Below are 8,925 nucleotides of genomic sequence, written 5' to 3'. Positions count from 1 at the left end.
TCTTTCTTTCTTTCTTTCTTTCTTTCTTTCTTTCTTTCTTTCTTTCTCTCTCTCTCTCTCTCTCTCTCTCTCTCTCTCTCTTTCTTTCTTTCTTTCTTACCAAAGCCATATACCCTATTGTAAAACATCTAAACAATATAGAAGGGACATCTCCCCTCTTACCATTTCTATCCTTGGGTTTAATCACTACCATCTACAACCTGGTGTACATCCTTTCAGACCTTTCTCTATTCATGTACGAAGATCTACATATAAATGTGCACATCATTGTTGAACTTTTGGTTTTTTTTTTTACAAAAATGAACTCATACTATATATAGTGCTGCAACTATATATACTCTACATACTATAATATAGTATGTATATATATATATATATTTGGCTGCAACTTGCTGTTTTTTAGACTCAATACCATATCAGAAAAAGCTTTCCACAGGAATACATACAGATTATCTCTTTCTTCTTAATGGCTACAAAGCATGGATATATGACCATTTATTTAACCAGTCCACTCTTGTCAGATAATTATCTTGCCTCCAATTTTTCACCATTGCAAGCCAGGCTGTGAGGAACACCCTGTTAGTATATTCTTGCATACTGGTGGGAGTTTTTCTGTGGGAGTGATTCCTAGAAGTGAAATTGCTGGGCTGAAGTAAAATTCTTTCTTTTCTTTGACTTTTTAGCAGCATGTCAGTTCGGGACACAAACGTATATTGTCTCTGGCCTCAGGACAAAAAAGCTAGAACTTTGAGCTTTAGATGGGGCTTTGCTTAACTCGGCATTCACCCTGCATCCTGCAACCATAGCTATTTTCATTCATTTTGTAAGTTCGTTGTCTCCAGATTGACTCCAGCAGAGGGAAAAGAAATCAGGTCCTTCTGTGCCATTCTTCAAACATTTAGAGGAAATTGATTTTCCACATGGGCTGTAGCCAAGCGAGGGATGCGCCGGCACAGAAGTCCCCGTGACAGGCTATTACTACTAACACTTGCAACAATTAGGTTCAACCCAACTTGAGATATTTTATTAGTGAGTGTAATTCCTCATCAGGCTAATATTGCAAATTGCCAAAATCAGCAGCAATTCGAAAATAGGATTTCCTTCATAATCCTTTTTAAAGGGACCTTGTGGAGCCTTGAAGTGCTTGGAAAAAGAAAGCTTTTATTCTCCAAGCAAGACAAAAGGCTGCTGGTCCAAGAAGCTGATAGCTTGCCTTACCTTTCTGCGCTTAGCTTTCTTACGTGCTTTCTCATGGCATCCAAGGGGACGCTTTCACCTGCAAAGAGCAGAAATGCAGTTTCAAACTGGTTTCAATAATACAGTAATGTCATATGCCCCTTTAACCTAGAAGTTTAAAGGTGAGGTGAGTTTAGGGTTGGTTGACTCGACGTCTCAACAGTGACGCTGGGAATTGGGTTTTTTCCCCCAAAGTGATTAAAAGCACTGGTTCCAAAGCCAGTATGATATTGAATAGCTAACCTCTTGATAGCTATGTGACTTTGAACAAATTGCATTACGTCTCTGAGCCTCGGCTTTCTCATTTGTGGAAAAACTGGATAATAATGACACAACAACTTATATGGTTTTTGTGAGTATGTTCAAGGCTCACTGCAGCCTTGAACTCCTGGGCTCACATGATCCTCCCGCCTCAGCCTCCACCCAGATGATTTTTTATTTTTATGTAGAGAAAGGGTCTCACTGTGTTGCCCAGGCTGGTCTCATACTCTTGGGCTCAAGCGGTCCTCTCACCTTGGGCTCCCAAAATTGCTGGGATTACAGGTATGAGCCACCACCATGGCCAGCCTGATTTTTATTTAACCATTTAAAAAATGCAAAAACTAGTTAATGGGCCATGAAAACAGGCAGGGTCCTCTCCCTGAACTAAAGGAAATCAGACATTTAGAATACTCTCTGGCAAGTTCTAAATGCTCAATAAATGTTTGTGGCTTTTGTTATTACTACCATCACCACCATCCACTCTCTGCACTTCCCCTCTCCGTATTGGCTTCATTGCCAGTGTGGTAGCAAGACGGCTGCAGCACTTTAAGGAGTGGCAGCCAGAGAAAGGAGAAAAAAATCTCGGCCGGGCGCGGTGGCTCACGCCTGTTATCCCAGCACTTTGAGAGGCCAAGGCGGGTGGATCACTTGAGGTCCGGAGTTCAAGACCAGCCTGGCCAATATGGTGAAACCCCGTCTTTACTAAAAATACAAAAAGTAGCTGGGTGTGGTGGTGCACGCTTGTAATCCCAGCTACTCTGAAGGCTGAGGCAGGAGAATCACTTGAACCTCAGAGGCGGAGGTTGCAGTCAGCCTAGATCATGCCACTGCCCTCCAAACTGGGTGATGGAGTGAAACTCTGCCTCATAAAAGTAGATAGATAGCTAGATAGCTAGATAGCTAGATAGATAGATAGATAGATAGATAGATAGATCAATAGATAGAACTCTCTATATATCTTCCAGGGATACTTTATTAGGAGCCAGATCATTCCCTATCTGACATACCTCCCCCATTTCAGTGACCAGAATGGGTCACATGACCTCTGCCAGAACCAATCACTAGCAAGGGGAGGGATTATTTTTGACCAATCAGGCCCACTCCTGCAGCTGAGGGCAGAGTCAGTTTGCCTGGAATCCCATTCTGAATGGGGACTGGGTGAATGCCGGACCCAAACAGGGTTTTCATTTGGTTGGTTGGGTTTTAATTTTTAGGATCTTGCTCTGTCGCCCAGGCTGGAGTGCAGTGGTGTGATCATGGATTACTGCAGCCTCAATTTCCTGGACTCCACTGATCCTCCCACTTTGGCCTCCCAAAGTCCTGGGATTACAGGCATGAGCCGAAGTGTCTGGCTCCAAACAGGGTTTCTGTTAGGACAGAGGGCGGTAAGGCATGGATGCTGGATGGGCAGCTAGCAAGCCAGGTACACCCACTCTCTCAAACCCCCAAGGATTTATTGCAAGCAGAGGACCCACTAATCCATTTTATATATATCATCTCATAACAAGAGCAAGGCTTTTGAGGATTTGGGCTGGAGAACGTTGCCTCTGCTGACCTTTAAGTCTTCTTAAATAACTGCCGTGGTCATAACTCATTGGATTGTAGGAATTCCAAACAATTTTACAGCACTTTTGAGTTTACTACACACTCTCCCCATCTGATCCTTTATTTACCTTTCACTGTTCTTGGAGGCAAGGACTATCATCTTCATTCTGCAGAGAAGATGAGATGTGATTGGTCTAAGGGCACATAGTTAAGTCTTTGAACCTTAATTTCTGACCTCCAGATTCTGGGCCCTTTTCCACCCTACATCCTGGTTGCAGTGGAAGGGACAGTGGCAGCAGTTGCATCCTGGGAAGAGTTAGTGACTGTGAAGGTAGGTAACAAGGCAACCAAGGGGATTTTACTGAGAGTCAACACAGCCTTAAAAACTGTGCTTGGGCCAGGCACAGTGGCTCATGCTTTTAATCCCAGCACTTTGGGAGGCAAGGTAAGCAGATCACTTGAGGTCAGGAGTTCTAGACCAGCCTGGAAAACATGGTGAAACCCCCGTCTCTACCAAAAATACAAAAACTGGCCAGGCATGGTGGCGCACATCTGTAATCTCAGCTACTTGGGAGGCTGAGGCACAAGAATCACTTGAACCCAGGAGGCAAAGGTTGCAGTGAGCTGAGATCCCACCACTACACTATAGCCTGGGCAACAAGCAAGACTCCATCTGAAAAAAAACAAAACAAAACTGTGTTTGGCCAGGTGCAGTGGCTCACACCTGTAATCCCAGCACTTTGGCAGGCCAAGGCAGGAGGAGCCCCTGAGGCCAGGAGTTTGAGGCTAGCCTGGGCAACATAGTGAGACCCCACCTCCAAAAAAAAAAAAGAAACCTGGGTCAGTGGCTCATACCTGTAATCCCAGCACTCTGGGAGGCTGAGGTGAGCACATCCCCTGAGGTCAAGAGTTTGAAGCCAGCCTGGCCAACATGGCAAAACATTGTCTCTACTAAAAATACAAAAATTAGCTCGGCATGGTGGCATGCACCTGTAATCCCAGCTACTCAGGAGGCTGAGGCAAGAGAATTGCTCAAACCCAGGAGGTGGAGTTTTCAGTAAGCCACTGTGCTCCAGCCTGGGCAACTGAGCCAGACTCCATCTTAAAAAAAAAAGAAACCAAAATGCTAACAGAATTGCTTCTGGGTAGTGAGATCATGAGTGGTTTTTCCACCAGCTTCTTTATCTTTTTTCTCTACTTTCCATTCTTTCTATAATACTCATTTTATAATCAAAGAAAAACATACGGTAAAAGCCAGAAGGGAACTGAGTAGTTTTGCAGGCTAAGGTTTCTTATTATATAGACAGATTCTGGCAATGAAGGACTAAGTGAGTGAGGCATAGCAGGGCTGTTTGCAGAGTGAGGGAAGGAAAACCACATCCTGAAGGATCTTCCGTCTCTCAAGGTGGCTGTGCAGCCTCAGCATAGCTGACAAGTAGCAAATAGTTGGAGTCCTCCAGGTATATAGTGGGAAGTTCACAAGCTTTGAGCAAATTAACCACTCTGACCTTCAATGTCTTCATCTGTTACATGAGGATAATAATGCCTCATAATACCTCATACTGAATTTTAAATTTATTTAATTTGCATTGATTTCAATGCCGCATAACATAGGATTCAAATTCTTTCAGTCATATGACAAATTGACCTAGTGGGCTGGAGATGCAACAGTGACCTAAGATACAAGGTCCCTGATCTTTGACATATTTCATTCTAGTAGAGGGTTAGGGTGGGGAGCTGAGTTGCCAATCTGAGGAACAGCAAGTGCAAAGGCCCTGGGGCAGACAAAAGCTTGGAGCTTTGTACCAGAGAGGGGTCTTACGTGCCTGGAGCTTGGTGAGTTGGTGGAGAATGGGAGCATTTGTAGGCTGGAGTCAGGCCTTGCAGGCCTGGGCAAGGAACTTGGATTTTATTCTAAGTACAATGTGAAGCCACTTAAGGGGTTTCAGCAGCAGACTAGCATGATCTGATTTAGGGTTTATGTCTTAAAAAGGCCACTCTAGCTGCTATGCAGAGAATAGATTGTAGGAGTATGTGAGACGATCAATATGCAAAAGCACTTAACTTTGGGTCTGGCACAAAGTAAGTGTCTTAATAAGTAGTAACTGTTTTTCATTATTATCCTCATTATCCTTATGATTATTACTACTCTTTTGTCTGCCTAGAGCTGGTTTGGGGTTCTTGGACATTTTGCTTCACATATTAACAAAGCATTCAAACTAACCAGTGAATTTTTCAAATTTACTTTTCAGGTGTTTTTATGTCCTCAGAGAGGTGATGGTTAAAAGTCAAAAACAAGCAACACCTGCAGCCAAAAAGAACAGTAGACAAATTCCTGAATCCAATACGGTTTCATCCTTCAAGGGTAAGTGCTGGTTATCTTGTAGCTCCAAGAGGACTCTGGCTCTTGATTACAAGTTTCAATCTCCACCAAAGTCCTGGCTGAGCACGGACCCTGTTGTGAAATCCAACATATTTGGACATATTTAAAAATACCTCCCTTCCTCTCTTACCAACCCCTCCTTCCTGCAGACTCAGATCAGAGATGACTGTCTCTGGGAAGCCTCCTGTGATCCCAGGCCACACTCCACACCACAGCTGTGTCCTCCTATGTTCTTGGGGCTTGAACAAGGCCACATAGCATAACCTCATCACCTTAGTGAAAGTGAATTTCCTCCACTAGACTCTGAGTAGAGCTAGGCTGTTCAATATGCTGGCAGTAGCCATGTGTGGCTATTTAAATCTATGTTGCAATTAGTACAAATTAAATGAAATTTAAAATTCAGTTTCTCTATCACACTAGCTTCATTTCAAGTCCTCAGTAGCTACCAACAGTGGGTACCATATTTGACAGTGCAGATATGGAATATTTCTACAATTGCAGAAAGTTCTAGTGGACAGTGGTGCCCTAGGGGGCAGGAGTCATGTTTTATTTATTAGTTTTGGACTAACAAGGTGCTTACCACATAGACCTGGGCAGTAGGCACACCTGGGTTTAAATGATAGCTCCTAATCTTACTAGCTGTGTGACATGGCCATGATAAACTTCTTTGTAACTACTTCACCGTGTGGTCATGAAGCTTATATAAATTAAGACATATGGAGAGTTTAAAACAGAGCCTAACAGGGACGGGGTGTGGCGGCTCATGCCTATAATCCCAGCACTTTCGGAGGATCATTTGAGCTCAGGAGTTTGAGACCAGCCTGGGCCATATAGTAAGACCTCATCTCTACAGAAAGTCAGAGAAGATTAGCCAAGCATGGGGGTGTGTGCCTGTAGTCCAGCTACTTAAAAGGCTGAGGTGGGAGGATTGCTTGAGCCAGAGAGGTTGAGGCTGCAGTGAACTATGATTGCATCAGTACACTCCAGCCTGGGTGACAGAGTGAGACTCTGTCTTGAAAAATAAAAATAAAACAAAGCCTAACACTAGCAAGCATTAGCTACTATTATTATCAAATTCATTAAAGTCACCAACACATAGCAGGCCCTGTTAAATATTTATTGATTGCCTGAACAAATGAACGAAAAAAAACTGACTGAATGAATGGCCTTTATTTTTGGCTTTAATGAAAGCAGAGTATCTCTTTTGAAACCAAATATGATTGCTATTAATAGTAGCTTCTACTTGTTCAGCACTTACTGTATACCAGGCACTGTGCTGACTGCTTTCTACAAATTTCTCCCAACAGCCTGATGAAGGAGGAAGGAGGTTCTGTTGTTAACCACTCCTTTTCACAGATGAGGAAACTGACGCTCAGGGAAATGAAGCAATTGCTCTCCCCAGGCAGAAGCCCAGAATTTGAAGCTATGCCTCTCTGACTTGGCAGAGTTACTATTGCATCTAGATTACTGGTGGCCAGGATTGCTTCTAGAAGTGATCTTGCCTTCCTGTCTCTCTCTAGTTCTTCAGTCTCCAAGGAGTGGGAGGATTGGGGGTGAATACAGGCAGCCGCTGTGATGCGCTCCTTCCTCCCTGACCTTTGGGAAGGGCCTGTGGCTCCCCCATTGTGAGCACACACCTGCAAGGAGGAAGACAGCCTGCTCAGTTTTCTTTCCTGTTCACAGAAAGACTTTTGACCCTGGTTTCTCGGATTCTTTTCTTCCCCTATCCATCCCCAGGGCGCCAGCCCCTCTCCCTGTGCCCACCCCTCTCCACCTCCCCACGCACACCACGGAGCAATGGCGGAGCGGCAGACAAGGGCGCCTTTCTTCAAAGTGGTTCGCCTTCATCTCATAAATTCTCAGCCCCGGCTTGATTGGCTGCACGAAAGGCAGCTAGGCCCCCACTCTGCTCCTCAGATACAAAGTGAGTTGTGTGCAGTCTGCCCACGTGAGGTCAATCACAGGGGCCCGCGCCTCTCAGAAATCCCAAAGGACAAAATACCAAAGAGCCTGGTCACAGGATCAAAATTATCTATGGCAAGACAAAGGAAAGCAGATAGCTGGGAAAATCAAGACAATGAAGAGGCAACGTGAACGAGATCTCTCATTCCCTAACCTGAGGACTTGAAAGATGCTTAACCCTTTCCTCCTGCCTAACCTTTTTAGCTTCCAGCCAAATAGAGTCTACCCACAGATGAAGACTGTGCCCAAACCTTGAGGGAATGGCCTCAAATTCAACCATTCCTGGTGTTTCCTTTTGCCACTTTCAAGAACTTGCATTTCCCATAGAGCATGATTCCAATGTTTCCAATTTTTAGGCACTAAAATTAGTCCAACTATGTCTTCTAATTCTGTAGACACAACCCAGCTTGTGCAAATGTCCCTCTCTTCCATTTCTGGGTGGATTTTTGCATATTACAGACTGCCAATTTTGTCGAGTGTTCTTGGGGGAAGATAGAAGTTTAAAATCATCTAGCTGCTTACCGTGAATCAAATACTGTGGGGCCCAAAGTTCTGGTTTAGAGAGAATGCTGCACATAGCACCATCACGAAAAAGAAAAACACAGACAAATGTCCTACATACATCACCACTGCACACGTGGTAAGAATATGAATTGTAATTTATTGAACACTTACTTGGACGTAAGCATTTCCCGGGCTTTTCTTTATTTGGCAGAATTTTATTTGATCCTTGCAGCAATCCTCCCTCTGAGGCAGATAACAGTGTTATCACCATTTTATAGAATAAGAAACCCAGGCTCCTCAAAGTTAGGTCATTTGCCCAAAGACGCAATGAAAAATGAATCCTACTGAGATTTGAACCCAGATCCCTCTGATTACAAAGGCTCTGAATTAAGCACTGAATTTCAGTATGTAATAAGTAGTAGTTATTACTATTATCACAAAATACAACATATTATTTGTAAAAATGGAAAGGCATAAATTCAGGCAACAAAATTGCATGTAATCTGTGATACTTTTTAAAAAAGGATAAGTAGGCTACGCATGGTGGTGGCTCACGCCTGTAATCCCAGCACTTTGGGAGGTTGAGACGGGTGGATCACTTGAGGTCATGAGTTTGAGACCAGCGTGGCAGACATGGTGAAACTTCATCTCTGCCAAAAATACAAAAATTAGCTGGGTGTGTTGGGACATGCCTGTAGTCCCAGCTCCTCGGGAGGCTGAGGCAGGAGAATCACTTGAACCTGGGAGGCAGAGGTTGCAGTGAGCCGAGATTGTGCCACGGCACTCCAGCCTGGCCAACGGAGCGAGACTCTGTCTTAATAATAATAATAATAATAATAATAAGAAGAAGAAGAAGAAGAAGAAGAAGAAGAAGAAGAAGAAGAAGAAGAAAATAAAGAATAGAGGATAGATAGATGATAGCTGGATAGGAAGAAAAATATTAGAACAATATTTGCCAAAATGTGTAGTGATTTTCTCTTGTGATTTTTTTGCTTTCCAGTTCCTTTCCCATCCCCACCCCTGCTTGGTGCTTT

At 43.7% G+C, this 8,925-nt stretch overlaps 1 long non-coding RNA gene across 1 annotated transcript in view; it reads left to right on the top strand.

Annotated features, from left to right (window-relative positions):
• LOC113225209 overlaps nucleotides 1-6,811 on the top strand; it is a 30,137-nt gene extending 23,326 nt beyond the window's left edge. The window contains exons 2-3 of the long non-coding RNA XR_003309866.1: nucleotides 5,295-5,407; nucleotides 6,782-6,811. This is a non-coding gene — a long non-coding RNA (uncharacterized LOC113225209). The remainder of the gene's footprint in view (nucleotides 1-5,294; nucleotides 5,408-6,781) is intronic.
• The last annotated feature ends 2,114 nt before the right edge of the window (nucleotides 6,812-8,925 follow it).

Source organism: Piliocolobus tephrosceles, chromosome 10 (assembly GCF_002776525.5).
Source record: "Piliocolobus tephrosceles isolate RC106 chromosome 10, ASM277652v3, whole genome shotgun sequence".
NCBI classification, from domain to species: Eukaryota; Metazoa; Chordata; class Mammalia; order Primates; family Cercopithecidae; genus Piliocolobus; species Piliocolobus tephrosceles.
This window is presented reverse-complemented; position numbering and strand designations above follow the sequence as displayed.